Source organism: Accipiter gentilis, chromosome 14 (assembly GCF_929443795.1).
Source record: "Accipiter gentilis chromosome 14, bAccGen1.1, whole genome shotgun sequence".
NCBI classification, from domain to species: Eukaryota; Metazoa; Chordata; class Aves; order Accipitriformes; family Accipitridae; genus Astur; species Astur gentilis.
This window is the reverse complement of record NC_064893.1, coordinates 22,312,633-22,337,756: the sequence shown is the minus strand read 5'-3', so window position 1 is coordinate 22,337,756 and position 25,124 is coordinate 22,312,633. Positions and strand designations below refer to the sequence as shown.

The window sequence follows — 25,124 nt, the reverse complement described above, 5'->3', positions numbered from 1 at the left end:
TTGTCTACCTCGACTTCAGCAAGGCCTTTGACACTGTCTCTCATGGCACACTCCTTGAGAAGCTGGCGTCTCGTGGCCTGGATAAGTGCACCCTTCACTGGGTGAAAAGCTGGCTGGCTGGCCGGGCCCAGAGGGTTGTGGTGAATGGGGTGAAATCCAGCTGGCGGCCGGTCACAAGTGACGATCCTCAGGGCTCGGTGTTAGGCCCCGTTCTGTTTAATACCTTTATCGATGATTTGGACGAGGGGATCGAGGGCACCCTCAGCAAGTTTGCAGGCGACACCAAGTTGGGAGGCAGGGTCGATCTGCTTGAGGGTAGCGAGGCCCTACAGAGAGATCTGGACAGGCTGGATCGGTGGGCTGAGGCCGATCGTATGAGGTTCAACAAGGCCAAGTGCCGGGTCCTGCACTTGGGTCACGGCAACCCCGTGCAGCGCTACAGGCTTGGGGAAGAGTGGCCGGAAAGCTGCCCGGCAGAGAAAGACCTGGGGGTGCTGGTCGGCAGCCGGCTGAATATGAGCCAGCAGTGTGCCCAGGTGGCCAAGAAGGCCAACGGCATCCTGGCCTGCATCAGAAATGGTGTGGCCAGCAGGAGCAGGGAGGTGGTTGTTCCCCTGTACTGGGCACTGGTGAGGCCGCACCTCGAGTCCTGTGTTCAGGTTTGGGCCCCTCACTACAGGAAAGACATGGAGGTGCTGGAGCGTGTTCAGAGAAGGGCAAACGAGTTGGTGAGGGGCCTGGAGCACGAGTCTTATGAGGAGCGGCTGAGGGAACTGGGGCTGTTGAGTCTGGAGAAAAGGAGGCTGAGGGGAGACCTTATCGCTCCCTACAACTACCTGAAGGGGGGTTGTAGTGAGGTGGGTGTTGGTCTCTTCTGTCAGGTGGCTGGAGATAGGACGAGAGGAAATGGCCTCAAGTTGAGGCAAGGGAGATTCAGGTTAGATATGAGGAAAAAATTTTTTACTGAGGGGGCTGTCAAACGTTGGCATGGGCTGCCCAGGGAAGTGGTTGAGTCACCATCCCTGAAGATATTCAAAAAGCGAGCGGACAGGGTACTTCAGGGCATGGTTTAGGGGGCATGGCTGATGGTTGGACTCGATGATCTTGAAGGTCTTTTCCAACCTAAATGATTCTATGATTCTCTACTATCAATAAGCACAAAACCAAGGATCTGTGACGGTAACTTTATCATCTGAAAAGGTGAAAAATAGTCTGGAAAAAGGGGAAAAACATCCCGAGATAAAACCAGTGCTTGCACCTTGATTTTGCTCAAGTATGGCTGGGCTTCTCCTGGCCAAGGCACTGCCATGACATCAGCGCTCTGCTCAGCTTTAGGAAAGGCTTCCTTAGTGTTGCAGAAGTCCGGGCATAGCAGAATTACCAAACCCACCTCGGCTCACGACAGCCAACGGTCCTCGCTGTCTAAGCCCTTCTCTCCATGCCCAGGTGTGGACACATATTTAGCTAACGGTCACAAGAGCATTCCACACGCCTTTAGAAGGCCTTGAACAGAATAAACAAGAAGACAAAAAAAGAGAGATGCCAATTAGAAGAACACAGGTGCGCATTCCACGATAAAGGGAACTTGGCACAAAGAACCTCAATTCGGCAGTTTATCTTGACCAATTAGACTGAGACAAGTTTCGCATGTTTTAGTAAGCATAACCAATTATGTCTTATGTTTATGCGCGTGTACAGTGTTGATATAACCAATCATTAAGTGTAACTAGGCGCGTGGACAGCGCGTGAAGAACGTGTGTAACCAATCGTAAAATGGCTAAACGCGTGTATGGATGTAAACAATGTATAAAATGATGTCTGATGCTCTAGTAAAGGGTCTTCAACTATGATCATATTGATCTGTCGTTGAGTCCATGATTATGCTCTCGCACCCAGGCCTGTGTGGGTAAAGGCAATGACATGCTGGCTGCTATAATGTGCTGTGGTTGGAAACATGCAGGTTAGCAGTGGCACTGGCAAGGTTGTGACCAATATATCCTTCTGTTTTGGCGGTTTTCCCAGCTCCGAGTTGGCGTTCTGTTCTAGACTGTCCTCATTCTGTTCTAGACAGGGGAGAGTGGCGCTCGATGTTCTCTCTGCTGATCAGCTTTGTCTCAGCCTACCATTTTCTATCTTAATGTAGAGGGAAAAGACACCTTTAGGGAGAGAGAGAGAGACGGAGTCACTTGCCCGGACCAAAATTACATCGGTGATTATCAACGGAAAGGTGTCTGCAGGGAAAAGGGGGAGGTCTCCCGCAGGTGACACGGAAGAATAGCAGCTCCTGGAGCGAACCCAGCCGCTATCAGAAAGGAACAAGCAGGGATTTAAAGTATTGATGAGTAACCACAACTCCAGCTAAACTCGGTGGGAAGTGGCAGCTACTCTTTCCCCCGAGCCCACAAAGGGCTGCAGTGACACGGGGCCAGGGGCCATGCTGCGGGGCCCTGCAGCGCAGGGTTTCCCCGTTCCCTACGGCTTGAATTTGCCTGTAGCCCGCAAATGGTTTTTAGCAATAGCTTTCTCGAAAGGCCCATCCTCGCCCCGGGTCCGTGCTGTTCCCCCCTGCAGGGACCCAAGGTGAAGTGTTGCCTGAGGGACAGCCGGGTTACGTGATGATGTCACAATGTTCGGTTCTGATGTTCCATTCTGATGTTGCGGCTCCAGCGTCCCTCCCTGGGCCAGTTGCTCCCAGCTTTCACAGGAGGAAGACCTGGAGAGACCAGTCTGTCCATCCAGGGAATCCTGCTGCGATGAGGAGGCTGAGAGTGCTTGAAGGTGAGGGGCTGGCAGGGGGCTAAAGCACGCTGGAGGCAGGACCCATCGCGGTCGTCCGCGGTGGACCGAGTCCCCTCGAGGTTTGAGCATCTCCAAGGACGGAGAGCCCACCGGTGGCCTCGCTGGCCTCTCGTGACTCTTGCTGCAAATGTCCGCCCTGGATGTCTAATGGGGATTGACCTCCAGCTTGTCTCCATCCACGCCATCGCCGGGCCCCTCCAAAAGCTGTTGGATTCTTCCCTTCCAGGTTGCTGCCCGTGTGTAGGTCCCCCGTCAAGACCTACGCATCCCGGGGGCAGAAGCAGGGCGATGGGTTCCGTCCCTGCGGCTGGCCCCACCGTTGCTGCCGTTGCGACTTCTCTGTTGGAGCGTCTACAAGACAACAAGGTGAGACGAGGGCATTCCACTGTGCTGCCAGAGGCTTGAGGGCTTCCCCCCCCCAGCCCTGCCTTCCCTGCCCAGGAGAGGGCAAGTGCCGCACGTCCCGTGTCCGAACGTTCCCTCTGGCGCTGGGCTGTGTCCACAGGAGTGGTGGGTTTGGGGAGGACCTGGCCTGGCGTCAGTATGACCTCGGGTCGGTGGCTGGTGCTCGGACACTGTCTGCAGGGCAGCTGCTCCCTCCGCTCCTTTCTGTTGCAGACACGAGCTGGGGGCACGAGGCGATGGTGCCGTTCGCAGGCTCTCTGGAGAGCAAGGGCTGGCAGCTCGCAGCTCCCCGGGAACGAGGGCAAAGTAAGTCCTAATTTCTCCCTTCCGTGGTCTGTCCTCAGGGTGACCGAGTGCAGAATTACCGCCAGCTGGAGAGCGCCTTGCAGGGAGGTGACGGCCGTTTGCCGAGCGGTCTCTTGAACCGCCTGATAGCTGAAGCGTCTGGTGACATAAGAGCCGCCCAGGTGAGCTTGTTCTCTTTGAAGACGGACGTTCCCCAATGCCCCTGTGAGAGCTCCTTCTCCTGGGGGGCCCTCCCCGTAGAGGAGGGACCGTATCCAGTTCCGCGCTAGGGTGCGTATAGAGCCAGCGAGCCCCTCTGTGCGAGGCGACTGATGAGCCATGCTTGGAGGATGGAGCTGGGACACACAGGCTCCCAATTCCAGCTGCTGGCAAGCCTTGGCTTAGGGAGAGGCTCTGGGGACTCGTTCTTGTGGGGCACTCGGTGAGGGCCTGTCGAGAGCTCCGGAGAGGGGCGGACGTGGTCTGCCTGGGGAGAGTTGTGTTCAAGTCTCTGTTGCCCGTCCTGCTCGCCTTCCCCGGGGCACAAGAAGCGGCAGATGCCTGGCCTAGGGTGCAGACGTCCCCATGGGGTCTTGCTGGGGAGACGGGACTGTCTCTCGGCTAGCCCTGAGGTCATTGCTGGCCAGTTTATCCCCATCCAAGCGCCTCAGCCTTTTTCCCGCGCAGCGTTTCACCTATGGTGCTTTTTTAGGGTGTGACCGATGACGTGAGGACAGCCGCTAGTGACATCCTGGTGGCGCTGGCTGGCTCCCACTTCCATTTCGTCATGTCCGAGCTCCAGGGACACCTGAAAGCCATGGGGGGAACCTCCGAGGAATTTGTCTTTGTCACCCTGGGCAAACTGGCCAGCAGCTACGGTATGGAACCCTGGCCTCCTGCTTTGAGGGATGGTCCGTGATAACCGGGAGAGGGCATCCTTCCTCTCCCAGATGCTCTGTCCTGAACTGGAGGGCTATGGGCTTGCGGCGCCTCCTTGCCAGGCTCCATTGCCAGGGCTGGGGCTGAGCGGGAGCTCTGCCTCACAGCCTCAGTCATGGTGCTCTGAGGGCAGGAACGTGTCAGGGACTAAACCTTCAGGGGCTCTGCCCCACACCATCATCACCATGCCCGCCAAAGCCCTTCCCTGCTCCCTCTCAGGAAAGCAGGAGCCCTCCCCATTGTCGGGGGCCTCCCCCATCCCTCAGATATCACTCATGTCCGCCTGGCCCTGCAGCACGTCCCCCCCATCCCAACACTCCTGGCCCTTCTGCTGGGCAGTGCCGTTGAGGGCTGGACCCCAGCCCCCCCCCACGGCTCTGGCTGACTGCGTCCATGCTCTATCCCTCTGCCCTGCCCTCTCTGCAGCCCTGCGATGCATCCCTTTTGCTGGAATGACGCTGCTCGCCCTCCGCGCTGTCCTGAGCCGAGTGGGGAGCAGACGGGTCCGGCGTGCCGTCTGTGGTGGTGAGTGTCGGACTCTCAGCTGTGGCCCTGAAGGCAGGGGAAGGGTACGGGCTGGCTCGCTCCGGTCTCAGTGCGTCCGAGCCCGACCTCGCTATTTCGGCAATGCCAAACTGTCGTGAGCGTGTAGGAACGGTGGGTGAAGTGTCAGAGGTTTCTGGTGGGCAGGACATGGAGACGCTGGGTACCTGCACAGAGGAACTCAGCAGAGTTCAAGAGCTCAACAGAGGGTGCCTTTGGGCTGCCTGGTCCTGAGCCTTTCGACTGGCTTCACGTGCCGGTGCTGGAGGGCAAATGTTTAGGCAGGGAAGGGCGAGAGGTGCAGCGGGTATAGGCTGGAGGGGAACAGGCACGTGAGGAGGAGAAGCTGTGGTGGGGAGGAGAAGAGAAAGAGCGCAGACACCTCGAGCGCACGGTTTGCGCGCCTGAATCCAGATGTGGCCTCAAGCCAAAAGCTGGCAAGCTGGGGGCTGTGCTGAAAGCAGGCTTGGCTGAGAGTGCGAGGTACCCTTCCTGCCACAGGCGCCCACGTGCCCCTTTTTCCCTTCTTTTGGTGCAGTTCTGGAGCAATGGTCGGAAGGGGTGAAGACTTACTTCTGCTCCTGGGACAAATGTCCCTTCCCTCGCGTCGGGGAAGCGCAGCTCTGCAGACACGTTTACCCCCTCTATTGCTACGTGGTGCAAAACTGGCTGGGCTGCGAGGAGGAAGAGGTGAGGGCAGCTGCCTTTCCAGCCCAGGGACTGAGAAAGCCCCCCGCCCAGGCCAGGAGTCTGCCAGTACCACGCCCAGGGCTGGTAGTATTTGGCTGACAAGAAGCAGCCAAATCCTGGGACCTGTTAGCAGCGGGGCGCTGGGTGCCAGCACGGGGAATTGCTTTTCGTCCTCCGGAGCGAGCCCTTCTTCTGCGGGATACCTCTCTCTGGGAGGGGTGGGACTCGTGGGCAGGGGTTGCTGATCGCTCGGCAGATCTTCAGCCCTCCCTTCCCTCTCCAGGACAAGCAAGCTGTCCTCGGGGCGGTGGCTGCCATGACTGGCGTCCTCCTGCGCGAGGAGCAGCACCGGGAATACGCCTGGGATCAGCTCCTCCTGTACCAAGACACTTTCTGGGCGACCAAGGTCAGGCGTGGCCGTGGGGTCTGTGCCAGTACCACAAGGTGTCGGGGAGATGCTGGGTGCCAGAGGAGCTAGGGAGCCTTTACTGAAGGAACAGGGAGAGCCAAGGAGCCCTGAGGCTTCTTTCAGGCAAGAGAAGAGCAACCCAGGAGGGAGCCAAGAGGCACTGGGGCTTCTCTCCTGTGGAGGGGATGCTCTGCCATCTCCCTGGGGCTCTGGTGTGCCTGAGGAGCTCTGCCCTGGTGCCCAGGGCCATGTCCAGCCCTGTCAGACACGGGGAGAGGTCTCACGGGTGGGAAGCCATGGCAGGTGATGAGAGCAGTTCTGGATTTCCTCAAGGAGCTGCTCAGCGCCAGCGCCCGCGGCCGTTCAGCATGGGATATACATGTGCTGCCTGTCTGCTCTGGCCCCACAAAACACGACCAGCCCCGCCAGTAGAAGCGTGCAAGTGTTTCTACGCAGGTCTGGCAGCAGAGCCTGTCCCCCGCAAAAAGCCTGTCCCCACCACCCACTTTGTGTGTGTCTCTTGAACTTGCAGGACGAGACAATGGAGGAGTCCTGGGACTCCACGGCATCCCAAGTGTTTCTCGGTCTGGTGCAGTTGAGGTAAGGTCCACGGCCCAGACCCTCGGACTCACTCTGTTTCCCCACCCGGAGCCCTGTGACCTTAACCGTAGTTCTGGGAGTAGCAGGGTCTGCGGGGTGGGACGGCGTTTCCCGTTTCTGATGTCTCTCCATGAGGACAAACCCAGTTGTCATTTGAGCCGCTCTGGAGACAGCTAGTGAGTCCCCGTGTTGTTTTTCTCTTCCTTTTTTTTCTCTGGCCAGGAGGCTGAAGCCATCTTTGAGCAGGAAGAAAAGTTGCAGCCTGCTGGCTGAGTGCTGCCACACCATCTTGTCCTTTCCGTCCAAGGAGGAGATGGAAGGGAGAGAGAAGATAGTGAGGCAAACTCGGAACATACAGGTACCCGCCATCCTGACGCTGCCCGCCTCTTGGCCAGGATTCCCCCTCAGCGTGCCCTGGCAGCCCCCCGTGATGCCAAACCTCAGTCCTCCTTTTCTTGCTTTCAGACCCTGCACACGCTGTGCTTGGAAGGTCTGGGCCGGATTTTAGCAGTCCTTTTCGAGGCGGAGGTGACCTCTACCTCCTTCGAGGATGTGGTCCATGTGAGCAGCCGTGGGGTGATGGGGAAAGAGTCGCTGCGAAGCTGGGGCGGAGATTTGGGGGGGCTTAGAGAGCGGGGCTGCGAAGGCAGCACTGCCAGTGCTCGGTGGGTCTGGGGGCCCTGCCGAGCCGCAGGGCAGGCCGTCGAGGAAGGGTCCAGAGGAGGGAGACAGAGGGATGTCGGGGAGAGAAAGATGCCCGTTGTGAGACAGGATAACCCCCTGTGCCAGGTCCTGCAGTGCTGGCTCACCTCGGCCAAAGCGTGGGAGCGGGAGAGGGCCTTGCAGGTCTGCGCCCAGCTGCTGGGTGACTGCGAGGAGCGATTCGAGGTCGCGGTGAGTAGGGAGCTCCTGTGTGCCCCGTGCCTCTCCCAGAAGGGAGCCCTGCTTGGCTGGGTGCTGGGTTTCAGGTCTTGCGGAGTGGCAGGGCGGCACCTCTGCCCTCTCCTCTGCCCGATCCCTGCTCCGGGCAGCATGGCCGGGAGAGGTGAGCGGGCACCGGGTCTCCCTGCGACCCTTTGGCCACCTCTTGCCCCTGCAGAGAGGATGCGCTTGCAAGCAGTTTGGCTTCTTGGTGGGGCTGCTGGCACCTCTGACTACCGAATCCCTGGCCACGTCCCGCCGCTGGGCAGGGGTCTGCCTGGGTCACCTTCTGCAAATGCAAGGTGAGGACAGAGGGGGCTTGCCAGGCTTGGTCAGGAAAATCTGCCCAGGACCAGAGGGGAAATCAGTTAGCTGCCCAGAGTTTTGGAGCAGGGACTTCAGCTGCTGGCCCAGAGCGTGAGGTTGGGGAGGGAGTTCTGGTTAAACCCCCTCTCCAGCCAGCCAAGAAATGCTCTCCGCAAGGGAGGAAGGTTGTAGACGGGGTGTTCTGTGCCCATACTAAATCACTGTCCCCAAAAAGAAACTGGTTGGAAGTGAGTTCTTGCCTGTGCTTCAGGGAGCAGCATCCCTCTGTGCTGAGGGCGTTTCCTCCCTCCCAGAGCCATCCCTGTCACATCCCGCTGCACCGAATTCCTGGCCTTTGCTGCCCCAACCCCGGGTCCTCCTTTTTCGATAGCTGGGGCTGATGGTTGGGTTCCTGTAAATGTGACTCTCCTTTTTACCTGGTGCTTCTCCCAGCCGAGACCAGGAAGGTGGCACCCGAGGCGGGTGACATTGCGTGCCTGCGTAATGGGCTGGACACCACCGACGACGTGCCTCTGCTTGAGACCTCTTACAAAATAGCAAAGGTAACCGGCCCCGGTACGGGGCTTGGCGACTGGGCTCCTGCACATGCCCCTGCTCCCTCCAGGCTCCCACGCCATTTCCAGAGGGAGCTGTCATGCCAGCGCCTCCATTGTTGGCAAGTGGCAGGAGGTTCCGAGACGTGCCTGGCCTTCAGGCACGCTGTCAAAGGAGCGGATACCACGTCGTGTGTGTTTGTGTGTGTGTGTGTGCACGAGAGAGTGCTGTTGTCGGAAGACGAGCTTTGCAGATAAGCAAACGTGAGGGGAGGCACTTCTAAATCTCTTGGCTCCATAAAACTTCAATGGCAGGAGTGTACTGTGATTGCCCCTTCCATGACAGGCGACCCGCTGAACTTAAGAGTCCCTTCAAGGCTCCTTCCCGTTCTGCAGAGATGCAGAGTTGTGACCGGGTCTCTCCTCTTTCTGATTTCACTCCAGACTGTCTTCAAGTATTTCCCCCCAGCACAGGCCGCCGACTTCATGAGTACCATCACAGAAAGCCTGAAGTGTACCAGAGACGAGCGTGGATGGGCGGCTGAGATGTGGATGATAAACTTTCTGGAAAAATGTGGACAGCGAATATATCAGGAGGTAAGAGGGACATTTTTTGCAGCTTGGCTTTGACTTTTCTCTGTTGGCTGTTGCACTACACCTCGCGCAGTTGACACAAGCTAAAGAAACGCAGCCTGTGTGCCGAGACGAAGGGTGTCACCGGTCCGAGCTGCGTGTTAGCACCTCCTGCCACATTCTGCTCTGTGGAGCGGGGGCGCTTGGGCACGGGCAGTCCAAAGTCTCCTGCTGGAGCAGGTCCTTGCCGTGAGACAGTTACCCCTGGGATGCACCGACCTTCCCGTTCCTGTCCTTTCACTGTGAGGCTTCTTTATGGGCTTGGAGCGTGGTTTTGGTTTTGATCTTGCATTGCCACAGCCGGGTGGGTGGTCAGGGTTACCCAGGCTGTTCGGTGAGAAACTTGTCCATCTCTTGGGTGTACGCAAAGTGCTCAGCCCCTGGCACCGCTGCCCAGGCAAGTGCAGCAACCGAGGGCACGTGCGTGTTTGCGTGCCAAGGGCACGCTCGCCTCGACCTGTGAGCCAGGGCTTGGGCAGAGCGGCACGGTGAAGTTTAGGAAGTTTAGGACTAGACCCTGACAGCGTGTCAAGGGAGCAGGCATTGCTCGTGAACTAACTGACCGTGTTTGTGTTCTGTAGAAGTACGGGGAAAGGACGCGTTGTGGCATTCTTTCTCGTCTTCTTCCTTTCAGGTGCCAGAAGTCCTGCACGTCCTTTACAGCCGCATGCAGACCGTGAAAAAGGACACCCACAGGCGCCTCCTGCTCCACTCAGTGTATATCCTGGCCTGCTTTCACCACGAGCCTGTGGTCGAGAGCCTCCTCCAGAAACGTCTGCCCATGGACAGGTCCGTGCACTCCCATCTTGCCCCTCTGTGATTAAACGTGGCTTGCCTGTGTTAAGAGGAACCCAAAGAAGAACAAGGTCGCTCGTCTCCCAAAAGGTCTGAGCATTGCAAGGCCATGTGCTCCCATCTCCGGAAAAAACCAGGCCTCATAAGCCCCACTGCCGACATGGAGAGAGTTTGGGCTCTGGTGAGGGCACCGCAGGTACCAAGGGTAGGAGCTCAAGGGTGAATGTCTCTTGCCCTGCAGGGACACGATGGAGCTGTGGAGGATCCTGGGGAGAAGCAGCCTTGGGGTTCAGGTCCTGAAGTACTTAACACAGAAGTTGGAGGCAGCGGGAGAGAACAGCCCTGGGCCCCACTCCTCCGCTCACGAACCGGACCACAGCCAGGCTGCTCTGGAGCCCCTCATGGTATGCTCGATGGCAGAGGCGTTCCTGCAGCTTCGTGTCTGCTTTCTAGCAAACGCCTGGGGAGACTGCACAGGGGTAACGTGCTGGGGCATCTCAGCACTGGGGCTGTGAGGGGCCGGGATACATTTTTCTGGTCCTGGACCGCAAGGCTGTCCCTGGCATGAGACCTGCAGGCAGCAAAAGCTCCCCAAGGGAGGCAGCGGGAGTGCACTGGTGGGCAAAGCCCTTGTTTAATGGGCGTTTCTTGGCCGAATTTCCCTGCAGCTCCCCTGTGCCATCTCCGAGGTGGTGTTCGTGCTGCCAGCCAAGGAACGGGTCCAGCGCCTGCTTCCCCGTCTCCTTCCTGGCCTCCTGGGTGAGATCAGCAAGGCGCTGGGTGAGGTGATGCTGCCTGCCCCTCTCAGATACCAGAGAGGGCTCTTCTTCAGTGCATCAAGGAGGGAAGACAAGCCACGCAGGTAAGGAGCAGGAGGGGCAGAGAAGTTGGGGAGCTTTACTTCCGCAGCCAGCTGTGTTCATTTGTGGCGCTGAGGGAGCGCTTGGGCCTGCCCTGTTTCCTACGCGTGGCAGCAGGTTGCCAGGGCTGGCTCGGCTTCTCTTCTTTCCTGGAGAAATGTTCGTTCCCAGAGAGGAAGGAGTCACGGGGTTGGCATCACCGGCTGCTCTCGTCCTGCCTGGTGTGCAACCCCGGTGGCAGGGCGTCCTTCTTGTCCCTCCACGGACTGGGGAGAGACCCTGCGTGGGAATGGTCCGGCCGAGCACCCTGCGGATGGGGGAGACCCTTTCCAGCTCTGGCCATGGCCATCTGTGGTTTGGCGTGGTGGAGACTTAGCTCCTGTAATCTGTGGCCTGGCAGCGTGTGGCCGCAGGGCTTGGCTGCAGCAGTGGTGTTCCTGCCTTTACAATTTCTAGGCGGACGGAGCCGTTGTGTCGCGTCCTCGTAGCGCCAGGCTCTGCCCCTGCTCCTGGTCCTCAAGGGTTGGGGGAACCTGGGGCTGTCTCATAAAATGCTGGTGAGAAGAGCCCTTAGGGAGCACCTTGGGCATCTGGCTTCGAGGGAGCACGGGGACCCTGGGTTTCCTCCTGCTGTCAGTGGCCTGAGGCATGGCAAAGGATGAAAATGTCCATTTTCATGGGCGTGGAGTTTGGGATGAGTGAACCAACACCTCCCGAGGCAGCGGAGCCTTTTAGCTCTGCTACAGAGAAATCTTCCCTGGACGTGCTGCGACCTGAGATGTCTTTGGGCTTTCTTTTTCCCAGCCCTTACTGTGAGGCTCTAGAGCTGGTGCTGAGCAGATGCATGGAGAAGAGATGGCTGCTGCTGCTATGGAGGCAGGGAGCGTGGGCATCCCTCAGAAAGCCACAGGCTCACGCTGATGGCGTGTGTCTCCTGACGAGGTGAGATCCTCTTCTTGCGTCTCACCTTCTTGTGGGTGGCTGTGCCCGGGGAAATGGCTGCCAGGGCCATTCCCATGTGTGCAGGGAGCTGGGGAAGTTTTGGGTGGTGGCCGGCATCCTTGCCGCGTGACCGTGAGTTGCCTTCTCTGTGTGCAGTGTCCTGCTTCGCAACCAGCTGGTCACAAGAGGTGTGATATGGGCCCTCTCCCAGTGGCTGAACTCCCCCTCGGAAAACCTGCAGCTCACAGCGACAGCTTTCTTTGCTGAGGTGAGGCAACAGGAGGGGAAGGAAGGGTGCAGAGGGCTTCTCTGAGAAAACTGCTGCTTGGGACGCCTCTTTCTGAAGGAAGAAGGTGCCAGAAGAGAGCGTCACCCTCCAAGGGACCCAACGGATCCTCGTTTCTACGAAGCCCGTTCGCGTGGTGTGCCTCGACTTAGGTGGCACTCACGGGCATATTGCTTTATTGCAGCTGGTGAAGGATCCGCCAGTCATGGAGAAGAAGTCCCTGGAAAGGGTCCTAGGTGTCTTGGTGGAGAAATCCCAGCACGGAATCGGCGCCGTGCGGCAGATGGCAGTGAGAGGCCTGGGCAACGCCGTCAGGGGAGCACCCAAGGAGGTGAGACCAACTTTTGCCCTTTCTGACTGCAGCCCCTCACTGGCAAGAGCCTGGTGAAGAGCGGCAAGGGGCTTCGGCAGCTTGGGCAGGCTAGTAAAGGCAAACGGGGCTCTTTCCTGAGACCACACTCCTTCGCCTGATGTCAACAGGGTGGCAAGGGGGAAACCTGGTGCCAAACGAGGCTTCCTGGGCTGAGATGGCCTCTGAGCAGGTTTCTAGCAACTTCAGCCCTTGGCAGCTGAAGGGATCCTGACCAAAGCCCATTGCCCGCCAAGGAGTTTAGAGAGCCACCTAACAGTTAACCTGAGGAGACCCAAGCCTGTGCTGCTCCGTGCACATCCCGTCCCTTGGCCTCAGGAGGAGCTTAGCGAGCTCGCTGCGACCGAGGAGCCTGCGGGCAGCTCCCCCATGCACCAGCGACTATGCCGCCTGCATGGCCTCGTAGGAAAATCCTGTAACAGGCCTCAAATGGCCAAAATGGCCTTACCCTTCCCATAGGCGGTGTCTGCACAGCACCCTGCATCGGGATTGGAGGTGCATTCGGTGCTGTTTTGCAGGGTTCCTAGCATAGGAAGGGACTATCTATATTAGTCTGTCTTTCTAGCGCTAGCTCTGATAAACAGCATGTTAAGAGGTATTTCACAGAGTCTGAGTGCCTTTCTGAGGGGATCATGACGGGACAGCACCTCGCGGTGCAAAACATCAGCCATGGTAAAGAGAAGCCATTCGGGTCAGGACTAGCGAGAAGCTTGCGGGTGTCTTTGGCTTTGCAGGTGCAGAAGCACAAGGCGGCCATCCTGGAGGTGCTGCAGAGGGGCCTGGAGAACACCACGTGCCCTGTGGTGGCTGCCGAGAGCATGCTGGCGCTGGCGGAGGTGGTGAGGAAGCTGAAGGCAGAGGGCTTGGGGTCTGCCTTCAAAGATATTGCCAGGTCCACCAAGATGTTCTTTGAGGCGGTGAGTGAAATAACTTTCTCCTGCTTGTCTGAGAGGTAGTGGGGTGGGCTGGGACCTCCCCATGCTGCAGGGAGGGTCTCTGCTGGCGGAATGTCTGTTTTGAGCCTTTTTCCCCACTGTTGCGCGGGTAGGGTGGGTTGTGCTGCCAAGTGCCCGTGTTTCCTTCCCCCAGGACAACAGGGTCTCTCCCGTGCCCCTGTGGTTTCTCGGGCTTTAGACAGCCCCCCTGCCAGAAAGGATGCTCCCGTGCTCCGAGACTCCCCGTAGATTGGGAGTCACACTCGGACTCACGACCTATGTGGCAGGGAAGGAATCTGGATGAGGCAACCTTCTTTCCAAACCTGGGTCCCGAAACATAGTTTTCCAAAGAACTGTATTCAAGCACACTGACTTACTGATCAGTGATTCTTGTTTCGGTTCTTTACATACTGGCTTCTTGAGGGTGGGAATGAGCGGACGACAGCTATTTCTTGGGCTGACATCCTCCACGGGCAGCGCGCGATTGTTGACGTGGTAGGAGGTGCCCTCGTTACCCAGCTGAAAGATTAGGTCTGTGAATTGCAGGAGCCCGATGTCCTTCGCTTCTCAGCCTTCAGCCTCTACGCTGCCCTGGCCGCCGCCGCCTCCGCCTCCGGGAAAAGGTCCTTCTTCACCAGAGAAGTGTGGGAAACCTGGGTCAGCCTTCTCTTGCACCTCCGGGATCCCGTCCCTGAAGTTGCCAATGTAAGAGCCCCCAGCTCTTATTTGCAAAACTGTCAAAAGCCACAGAAAGCTGCCTGGTGAACTGCTGCAGGCAGCGCCCTCCCCGCCTGGAGACTGCGCCTGGGGCAGCCCCCTCTGCTAGGGAGAGCTCAGCAGAGCTCGGCTGGATGAGCTTCCTGGGAAGGACCCCGGCCACTCCAACGGGGGAGGAACAACGTGGCACGACTCTCTTTTTTCAGGTGTGCAGGACCGCCCTGTACCTCTGCGCTGCGTTCCTGGGGCCGGAGCGGGTGCAGGAGACCGTCGTCACCTCCATCGGGCTGCGCGCAACCCAGCTGCAGTACGAGGTTGGCCATTGCCTGGTGAGTGAGCTGTGTCCCGGGGGGGAGACGTCGCAGCCGCAGGGCTGTTCCCCCGAAACGAGAAGGGAGCGTGAGGTGACACGCCAAGGGTGGGCAGGATGGGAGCCGGGCGGGATGGGAGCCGGGCAGCTGGTGCTGAGACACGGCCTGCCCTCCTGGCTACCTGCTCGCTCTTTCTCCTTCCCTCGTGGCTGAGCCAGCTCGACCGGCCGTGGGTCAGCGGAGCGACCTTTTTGGCCAGCGAAGAAATCGTGCCTCTTTGCTTCCCCCAAGGTCAGAGATGCCCCTGCTATGTTGGAGAGGCTCCACGGCATCGCCAGGAGCCGCCGCCTGGAGAACGGCCAAGCGCTGCACTCCGCCGCCAGCGCAGTCCTAGGTGAGAGTCAGGGCTGGAGCCCGAAGCTGCGCTCCCCACAGAGACAGCCGCAGGGGACTGCGCTCTCCCCGTCCGCCCAGGGAGACCAGGGCCAGCCTTGGCAGGGCAGCCGCAGCAGGGTTCGCTCAGGGCTTGGCGCGAGCGGAGGAGAAGGCGACAGCGTGCAAGAGCCGTCGCTGGTGGGGTGGCCGGGCCCCGCACGACGCGATGCTCGGCTCTGCCTGCTGCTACGTCCCGACTGTAAAGTTCTGATCTTTCCAGCCTTCCCCTCCAGCTCGCCGAGCATGTCCCAGGCGTAGGGGAGGGCCGCGAGACAGGGCTGGAGGGCAACGCTCTGACATTTGCCTCTTTGCCTTAGGAGACATCCTGGAAAAAACAAGAGGCCTTGGCAGCTCTTGGCAGCAGCAGCAGCAGGAATGAGGCTCCTCTCTTCAGGTAGGTTTGAGCGGAGCTGAGCTCTGGCTCTGCAGGTCAGGGAGGAGGTCAGAGGCTTGGCAGCCAAAAGCCTGGCTTGGAGCAGAAGGGGAGCACGCAGCAAGGCCAGCTCCTCATCACCCCTCCTGTGTCACTGCAGCTTTCCATCATCGCCTGCGGCCAGGGGCAGACAGCATCTTCTGCGACTGTGGACCACGATGGGCACGGGGTTCTGGTGGCAATAAATTTCCTTTCATGGTCACACCGATGGAGAGTTGATCTTTCTTTCCTAGAGACAGGGGGGGCCGGGATGGGGCCATGCCAAGGCCTGAGGGCATCCACCCACGGGTGCTGAGGGAGCTGGCTGACGTGACCATGAGGCTGCTCTCAATGATCTTGGAAGTGTTGCAGCAATTGGGAAAGGTTCCCGAGGACTGGGAGAAAGCAAAGGTGGCTCCTGTCTTCGGGAAGGGCCGGAAGGAGATCGGAGGCAGCACAGGCTGGTCGGCCTTGCTTTGGTCCTTGGGAAGAGGATGGAGCAGAACATGCTGGGAACAGGGGAGACCAAAGGATGTTGTTTACTTGGGGTTTAGTCAGCATTTTGACACCATCTCCCATTAACGCCCTGGCTGACGAGGTGACAAAGACTGAGTCCAATAAGAGGCTGCAGAGGGTGACCAAAAACAGTTCCCATGCCTGCTGTATTGGCTTTGTGTGGCAAGGTTTTGGTAGTGGGGGGGTTGCAGGGGTGGCTTCTGTAAGAAGCTGCTGGAAGCTTCCCCTGTGTTCGAGAGAGAGCCCATACCAGCCGGCTCTAAGACGGACCCGCTGCCGGCCAAGGCCGAGCCAATCAGCGATAGTGGTAATGCCTCTGTGATAACATTTTTAAGAAAGAAAAAAAAAAGTTGGGACAGACAGAAACGGCTGCTGGGGAGAGGAGTGAGAACATGTAAGAGAAACAACCCTGCGGACACCAAGGTCAGTGAAGAAGGAGGGGGAGGAGATGCTCCAGGCGCCGGAGCGGAGATCCCCCTGCATCCCGTGGGGAAGACCATGGTGAGGCAGGCTGTCCCCCTGCAGTCCATGGAAGTACATGGTGGAGCAGATATCCTGCAGCCCGTGGAGGACCCCTTGCCAGAGCAGGGGGGTTCCCGAAGGAGGCTGTGACCCCGTGGGAACCCCATGCTGGAGCAGGCTCCTGGCAGGACCTGTGGATCTGTGGAGACAGGAGCCCACGGATCAGGTTTCCTGGCAGGACTTGGGACCCCGTGGGCAACCCATGCTGGAGCAGTGTGCTCCTGAAGGACTGCACGCCATGGAAAGGACCCACGCTGGAGCAGTTTATGAAGAACTGCAGCCCGTGGGTGGGACCCACATTGGAGAAGTTCGTGGAGGACTCTCTCCCGTGGGTGGGACCCCACGCTGGAGCAGGAGAAGAGTGTGCTGAGCCCTCCCCCTGAGGAGGATGAAGCAGCAGAAAATAACGTGTGATGACCGTAAACCCCATTCCCCGTCCCCCTGTGACGCTGGGGGGGCTTGGTAGAGAATCCGGGAGTGAAGTTGTGCCTGGGAAGAAGGGAGGGGTGGAAGGAAGGTGTTCTGAGATTTGGGTTTATTTCTCATTACCCTACTCCGGCTGATTTGTAATAAATTGAGTTAATTTTCCCCAAGCTGAGTCTGTTTTGCCCGTGACGGTAATTGGTGAGTGATCTCTCCTGTCCTTATCTCGACCCTCAAGCTGTTTGTTATATTTTCTCTCCCCTGTCCGCTTGAGGATAGGGAGTGATAGAACGGCTTTGGTGGGCACCTGGCATCTGGCCAGGGTCACCCTATCACACGGCGGTAGCAATCCGGGCAGGGCAAGGATTGCTTTGCTTTCCATCTTGTCTCTCTCCGTGCTCCCACGCTTTCCACGCTCCCGATGGCGTGGGGCAGAGCGAAGCGGGACACCAAACAAAGCCCTGAGCGGGTGTAGGTTCGTTCAAAGCCTCCGAGATCTTGCGCTTTACGGCCTGACCCTGGCTCTTAGCCCGGGATTCCCTTTTCTTTTCCTCCGGCAGGAAGGGGAGCAGAAGAGCTCCCGCCTGCTTTGGTGGCATCGCTGCAGGGGTCGGTCACCTCCGAGCTCACTCTGTGCTGGGGACAGCTGTGCTGCTTGCTGGGGACACCGCTCTCCACCAGCCCCAGAACCTCCCTGGTGCCCAGTGCCGTGACCCCCGTGAGTGGGAGGGACCCCCTCTCTACACAGGTACCCCCTGCCCCCGGGGCGGCCGTGCCAGCAGCCCCAGCCGCCTCCAGCCCTGGGAACCCAGAGCAAGCGGCAACTACAGCTCTGCAGATGCCACCTGTGCCCAAAGCAAAGAAAGGCAAAGAGAGCTGGCGTCTGAAAGACCTAAGTAAAACTCTTTATTCACAAAACAGCGGCTCGCTACAACAAACTATGAATCTTTCTCTTGCAAGCTGCCCTCCAGCCCCGCCAAGCCCCACATCTCCGTCGGGGAGAGCAGGACTCTGCCGCCGGGGTTAAGCCCTGGCTGGGGCTGGGGGCCGGGCACTACCCGGTGAGGCTTGGGTTGCCCGGCCCAAAGAAAGCGCAGGGCAGCGCGGTGGTGGCGGTTGTGCCGCCGGGACAAGGGGAGCAGGCGCCGAGTCCCTGCAGCGGGGCCCCCCAGCCCCAGCCCCAGCCCCAGCCCCAGCCCCAGCCCGGCGGCAGGCAGCCCACGGTGACTGCGGGCAGTGGGTGGGGAGCAGGTGCCTGTCCTGCTGCTGGTGGGTCCGTCGCTGCCTCCCACTCCATCTCCTCCTCCGTCTCTGCCTCCGCTTCCACGCTGCTGGCAGCCGGCTCCAGAGCCTCCAGCGCGAGGCGGAAAAGCCTAAGGCAAAAGCCAAGCAGAACAGTGCGTTGGTCCTGCCCTGGCCAGCCGAGCGGACCTGCGGGACGGGGCCCTCGGCACCCCTGCCCCCTCTCACCGCCTGGGGAGAGCCGTGGGGCGATGGGGCCCCTGGGCACGTCCCCAGCGGGAGCTGGCTGGAGGCTGGGCAGCTCCTTCGCCACCAGCACCCACCAGCACTGACGGGCCAGCGCCTGCAGCCGGACCATCCTGCGCTTCACGCCCTTCAGCAGCTTGGGAAGCGGCAACGTCCTCCGGATCTGCCGGAGCAGAGAGGGCAGGGGTGAGCGGCCCTGCTCCCTGCTCCCTGCTCCCTGCTCCCTGCTCCCTGCCCCGCGGGGCCCCGGGCACAGAGCCCGGCCCCGCCAGGCGCAGACCCCGGCCCCGTGCCTGCCTCGGCACCCAGAAGCTCCTTACTCTGCGCAGGTGGCTTTTCGGCTCCGTGCCGCTCCATTGGCAGGGCTGAGCTCCCTTGGCTCCAGCCTGGAAAGGGGCAGAGGAGGCACCGGCTCAGGCTCCGGGCAGGACCCGGCTGCTCCTGGCCAGCATCTCTCCCTCCGGCAGGAGCCCAGGGTGCTCGCTCGGGCTTCCCCTGCTGACATGTCCCCCCAGGCAGGGATGCTCGATGATTTCAGCTGGGGACGAGCAGCCCAGAAGGACTTCTCCCAGCCCTTGGCCTTGCAGGGATGGGTGGCAAGGGCAAGCCAAGCTCCTGGCCCCCCGAGCTTCCCACAGCGGGGTCCCCAGCCCACGCCACCCCCGCAGTGCCTGCTCCAGCCTGCCCAGGCAGTGCGGGGCTGCCCGCCTCCGCGGAGCGGGGCTGTACCTCCAGCGGCACAAGCGTCCTCTTCCTCCAAGCCTTCACCGTGCCACCGAGATGGCAGCACCAAGATGGGGAGCGAGGCGCTGGGAGAGGCGAGAAGGGCTGACTCATGACGCCGAGGCACCGGGAGCACAGGAGACAGGCTGGGCTGGGAGCAGGGCAGAAGGGCTGCGTCGGGAGCAGGGGAGAAGAAGGTCGTCTGCCTTGTGCTCGTCGCCGGGCGCTGGCAGTTGCAGCTGGAACACGGGCCGTGACATCACACCTCTGTGACACGGGAGCTCCGGTGCCGGCTGCGCAGCGGGGGACTGGGGACAAGCCCTTGAGGGGCTGCAGCCTCACGGGGAACGCCGGGGACTTTTTGTGTTGCCCCTCGAGATGAACGAAGCACGCTTTTGCGCTTCGGTAGAACCTAAAACGAAGGAACGCCGCGCTGGGCAGAGTCCTGCTGCCGCCAGCGGTTCTCCAAGGAGTCTGCAGAGATGCGTCACGAGGAGATCCCTCGTAGCCACTTGCCCCAGCACCCAGCCCTGAGCAGTCGCACGGGGCACCTCAGCCCGGCTGGGGGTCCATCCCCCAGCCCAGCTCCGCTGCCCAAAGGCGGCCCCTGAGCGCTCCCATCCCGGGATGGCTGCAGGACAACGCCGTGGCTGCTTCTGCTCTCCTCCCCAAGGGCAACCCCCTTCCCTCGCGGGGAGTCCTGCTGGTCCTGGCCTCCCTGCCGCCAGCCAGCTCAAGCCCTTTGTCACGACCCAGACTGGACAGACCGGGGAGTCGTGTTTAATTTGAAATTCCCTCGGGCTAAATTACGGTGAAACGACACCAAACGATCAGTTAAAGATTTTATTCATGACAGAAGCAAACTGAACTGGGGAGGCGTGGTAGTAGGTGGCAAGGTTTCTCACAACAGCAATTGGCATGAGACTACTTCTGTAAACCGGGTAACCCAGGGTAACCATGCACATCGATTCAGGGAATAAGGAGATCCCTCCCGTTGAGCCACGAGGTTCAGAGCAGACCCCCTTGCTTTCTAGACTCCCTCCTCAGAGAAGGGCCCAGGAATGACTGGATCCACTCTTAGTCTCAGACTTGGTCAACGGTTTATGTCTCAAAACGGATGAGGTGTAGGGATTGTGGAAAAGGAAAGGGAGAAGAAGACAGAGAGATGGAGAAAGGAAGAGAGAGCGATTTCACCGGCCCTGGGTCCAGCGTTGGTTCAGTCAGCCGAGGGGTCCAGCTCCAGCGGGTTTGCGCGACCGGGGCTTTAGTTTGCGTCCTTTTATCATCCTTGCCCCTCCTTCGGGCGGGCACCCGAACTCGTGGGGCTCATGAGCAGTTTGTGAGCCTTTGGGCTCGGGCGTCCTTTGTGGAGTAACTTCTCCTTCCCTGCAGACGTGGCCATTGTTTGACCTTTGTATCAGAAGAGCTTATCAGAACAGGGAGCTGGGCACCCTCCAGCACCACCAGCACGCCCTCCCGCTCCTGCCTCAGCTGCTGATGTCTGAGCGGATGGGTTACCCACCTTGGTTCCTTGCTCTGCAGGGTTTGTCTTTAAGCTGAACTCGCCCCACCGCAATGTTGGAGACGTTAACTCTTTCAGTCTCTCACACCCTTCTGCAGCTGCGCCGTCTTGTCCTCCATGCCAGGTCATTCCTCGCTCACAAATGCCCACCGCTGAGATTCGGTTGCAATCTGAATTGCCCCTTCAGGGATCAGCCTGGGAGGGTGACGCAGCTCGAGGCTCAGCTGGGAGTGGGGTTCCCCCTCCGGAGCCCAGCACCCAGCCCTGCAGTCCCGAGGGGGCAGCTCTGGCTTCCCCTTCTCCCGAGTTCCCGGCACTCCCCTGTCTCTGGGCATCTCTCCTCGCCTCTGAGCTGAGGATGAGTGCTCGCTGCCAGCCATGCTTCACCCCATTCTGGCAGCCTATCCTACGTCACTGTCTCGGTGTGCTTCCCTGCCACCATCCCCTTCTCGATGTACTGAGATGACTGTGAGCAGCACTTTGCCAAGACATGGAAAGTGTTTTCACACAGCAGTGTTTAACCACAAAACAGAGGCAGAGCATGTGCCTTAAATTTCAGGGGCTGGAGGAGGTGGTTTTGGCTCTGCTCCTCCTCCCACCTCCCCCAAGGGTGAGCAGGGCCCACGGGGGGTCTCAGGACCCCAGGCTGCCAGGACTGCTGCACGGCCAAGGCCATGCCAGGATGCCCAGCACTCGAGTGTCACCGGCTCCATGGGCAATTTCCCAGTGCCACCCTCTGCCCCGCCAGTTCCCTGCATGGTAGTGCTGGTGGGGTCACCCCGGTGAGGGCTGCCGCCCACTAGCCCTTGTGTCCCCATTCACCTCCGACCTCAGACCCTCTTCCCACCCTGCAGGCTCAGGTTTCCTGGGGGACGGGGGGCTGCAGCGTGGCAGTGGGGAGATCGGGAACACGTGTGCGAGCAGCCTCCCACGCCGCCCCACGGGGTGACCTTTTCTGCCGGTGCTCAGTGCCTGCAGCACAGCGCAGGAGACAGGGCGAGATTCCACACCCTCCGGCTCAGCCTGGCGAGGAGATAAGGACTGCACCATCCCCTTGCCCAGGCGGGAAGTGTCTGGCCATGCTGGTAAGGGACTCCAGGTGTGGGGCAGGGTGCAGGGAGCACATGGCTCGGCTGCTTGCTCACAGAGTTGGGAGGCAATGGGGTGTCCATCCTCTGTGGGAGGGAATAATGAGCATTTGGGGAAAGCCCAGAGCTCAGCAGGACTGTTCCAGGGGTGAGCAGGAGGGAGAGGCAATGCCACTACCCATGCAGCGGGCTTGGCTGTGTGGCTTTGCACCCATTTGAGTGCCCAGGGTGGCAATCCCTGCTCCAGGCTTTGCCAGGGCCAGGCACACAGAGCTCCCATCCCACAGGGAAGGGGTGTCCTGCCTTCAGAGACCCCCCCAGACAAGCAGGGAGGTTGCAGACCCCGTTCAAGGGCTGATTCTGCACACCCAGGATGGTGCTGCAGAGCAGGGTTGTGGCACAGCCCTGCTTGGCGCTGGCTCACACTGCCTTTCCGTTAAAGCCAACGGAGTTTTAAAACTGATGGGGGGAAAAAGGCATGGCAGAAAAGAGCATCCTGCATGACAGGACTCTGGCACTAACCCTCACTGCATTTGTAGCGCTTGTGGCAGTAAAAAGAGCTGGTGGGATTTCCCCAGTGTGGGGACCATCCATAGGGCAGCCAGGGCCAGGACCTCATTGAGAAGAGACGGGAGGCAAAACCCGCAGGGGTGGTGGGAACTGCAGCCAAAGCTCAGAAAGCCAGATGGGTAATGCAGCACCCAGCAAACCTCTGCAACAGCCAGGGCCTGCCTGCGACACCATGGCTTCACCCCCCCTCCCACAGCTGGAGGAGCAGCCTCAGCCTCTCCTCTCCTCTCTCCTCTGTCCCCTCCTTGCTGTACCCCTGTACAAGGGGGTTCGACCCCTTGTCCTTGCATTTGTTCTTCCTCCTGGTGCTCTGGCCTGACCTGGCCATGGGTCACATAAGCCCCAACCCCTATAAGAGGTTTTTCTTACCCCTCATTACCCCTCCCCACATTCCCCACAGTGGCCTCGATCTGTCCCAGTGAGATGGGGGCAGGAGCCAGCCCAGCCTGGCCCTGCTCCCCTTCCCCTGTGGATGGGCACCAGCCTGACCCGGAGGTGCCACTGCATCCCCACAGCATCTGCAACCCTTAAAGGCTGCAGGGACAAGCCAGCCCCAAGGGTGCTTCCCCCCAATGCTATATGTGCCTAATGCTCTCCTGTCATGGGGAATGATGATGCCAGCCCAGGATCCCTGCCACCATCGCAGCCACTGAGCACCCGGTGTTCCCCATCCCCTGTAACTCTCTGCTCAGTGCTCTCCTAGATGTTGCTGCTCTTGGGGCTGGACGGGTGAAGCAGCATTTCTGGGACCTGCTCACAGCCCGTGCAATGCCTCAGGACACAGGGCTGCCTGACAGCAGCAAGAGTAGACCCGCCACAGGACAGCTCAGCCTGCCCCCAAAGAAATGGGAGCTGATGGAGAGGGAAGTCCTCCCAGCCGAGGGCAGCCCTGAGCAGCCGGGCTCTGGCAGTGCCATGCCAGCCACCCTCTGCCAGCCCTGCCTGCCCAGGAGGCAGCAGGCAGCTGCCCGGGTGCTGCCCAGGGCTGCCTGCCTCTTGTCCAGCTGGGCAAAGCCAGTGGCTCCTGTGGGGATCCGGCAGCCACAGGTGAGATCCACTCTGCCAGGGCACATGAGGGATGCTGACGGCATGGTGGGCACTGCTGATGGGGCAGCACTGGGTTGCGGGCAGTCTCCAGGCACAGCGGCTGCTTGCAGAATGGGCTGGCACACCTCCGACCCTGAGGGCTCCCCCCAAAACTATCACAGAGACAGGAGCTGCCTGCACACCGTCACCTGGACATCACTCAGCAGGCAGCATACAGGCAGGCAAGCCAGAGGGCTGGGGACAGTGGTGGCCCTGCCAGGGCACTGGTCTCCAGCAAGCCCTGTTGCACCAGCAGGGGCTAAGCCGGGGGGGGGACACACAGAGCCGGATGGGGGGCTCCCCCTGGCCACACCACTGCCCACAGCCTGTATTATGCAGGCACAGGTGTATTATGGACTGCCTGCCCCCAATTTGGCAGTGGCTACAAACGAGCTGGGCAGGGAGGGGGCCAGCTTGCAGGATGCTGGGACTGCCCCAGCCACGCTGCCTGTGCCCTGCTTGGCAGCCAGGTTTCCCCCCCTCCCCAGCCCCTCAGAGCCCCCCAGCCCCACACCTCAGCCTTCAGGTGGCACTGCCCCTCTGCAGCCACGTCCCAGGGCTGCTTCCCTACACGAGAAGGGAGAGGAGAAGCCACCTGTCAACACAAGGGACGTCCCCACGGTGCCCACACCCGTCCCTACCCACTTTTCTGCCTCCATCATGCTGTCTCCCATGGGACCATCCTACGCATTGGTCTATTCCCTGCCACTCTGCCCCACGGTCACGTACTGGCAGCATCAAGCCCGTCCTGTGCTGGTGGGCTCTGGTCCCTGCTGCTGCCAACAGCAAGCATGGCCTTCACGCTGCCCCATTTCCAGTGGGGCTCCCTGACGGTGCTGCCCGGGGGCCAGCAGAAGAGGGTAGAAGAGCTGCAGGCAGAGGATTTCCTGGGGTGCACAGCAAGTACGGAGCTGCGCCTCAGCCTCTGTCTGGTGCAGGGCATCTGGAAGAGCCCACATGCCGGCTTTGCCTGCCTGCAGGTCTACCTCGGGGACCAGGACAGGCAGGTGTGTAAGGTATCATCCTACAGAAAGAAGGGAACACTAGGGAAGCTGGGCACTCCCTGTTCACCCTGCCCAAACACACAGGGTACGTGGCAGTCACCAACACAAGCAACCATCCTTTGCACTCCTGCAGCTCTTGTTACCCAAATCAACTCCATGGGCTCTGCAAGTGTTATTGTAGGATAGGACTGGCCAGCCCTGAGTGGCTCCTGGCTTCCTGATGGCTGGATAAGTACCATTTCTCAAGGCCAGGCTGGCCCCGTGCCTTCAGTGGAGGGCGTCAATGGTCGGGGAGGGCTGGAGAGGGTGAACCCCAGCTCTGCCACTGGTGTGCTGCATGGCCTCGATCACCTCTTTTAATGCAGGAGGATAAAAAGGAGCTGTGGGACCCAGTGAGACTGGTGGGTTTACTGGGGGCAAACACACCACAGCTGAGCACAGATGCCGGTGCAGCTGGGAAGGAGACAGCCTGCCCAAACTGCAGGGCAAGCAGGTGAGAGTGGATGGCCAGGGGGCTGCCCCTGCTCCAGCCTGATGCGGGACCTCTCCTTGCTCTGCTCAGGTGTCTGCTGAGGTGCTCCACCCCTTCTTCACCCTGGGCCGGGTGTCCTGCTGCCCGCACACGACCTTCCAGCTCTACCAGCTCCCATGCCAGCAGTTGGCCATCGGGGACGTCTGCATAGAGTGGAGCCCGAGGATGTGGGGACATGACATCCCTGGGGCTTGGCAGGAGCCTCCCCCAGCACCACACAGGGACTGCTAGCACCAGGACTGGGCTCCCCTCCCTCGGGGCAGGACGTGGCCAAGGAGCCAGGTCCTGGCACAGAGCGATGCTGCAAACCCCGGCCAGGCAGCTCCTTGGCACAGCCCGGCTCCCCGCGCCTCGCCTCCTCGGCCCTGCAGAGATGCTCGTTTCTCAGCAGCCACATTCCTTCGAGGGTGTTTATGGCTTTTCTGTCTCCCCACTGTCCCAAGCTAAAATCGCCCCTTTTAAGGGAGCCGCAGGACCACGGGTTGCTGGAGCCTTGCCGGCTG

At 60.1% G+C, this 25,124-nt stretch overlaps 1 long non-coding RNA gene across 1 annotated transcript in view; it reads right to left on the bottom strand.

Moving 5' to 3' along the window:
* Positions 1 to 25,124, bottom strand: part of LOC126045381 (uncharacterized) — a 39,209-nt gene that overhangs the window by 5,027 nt on the left and 9,058 nt on the right. The window lies entirely within an intron of this gene.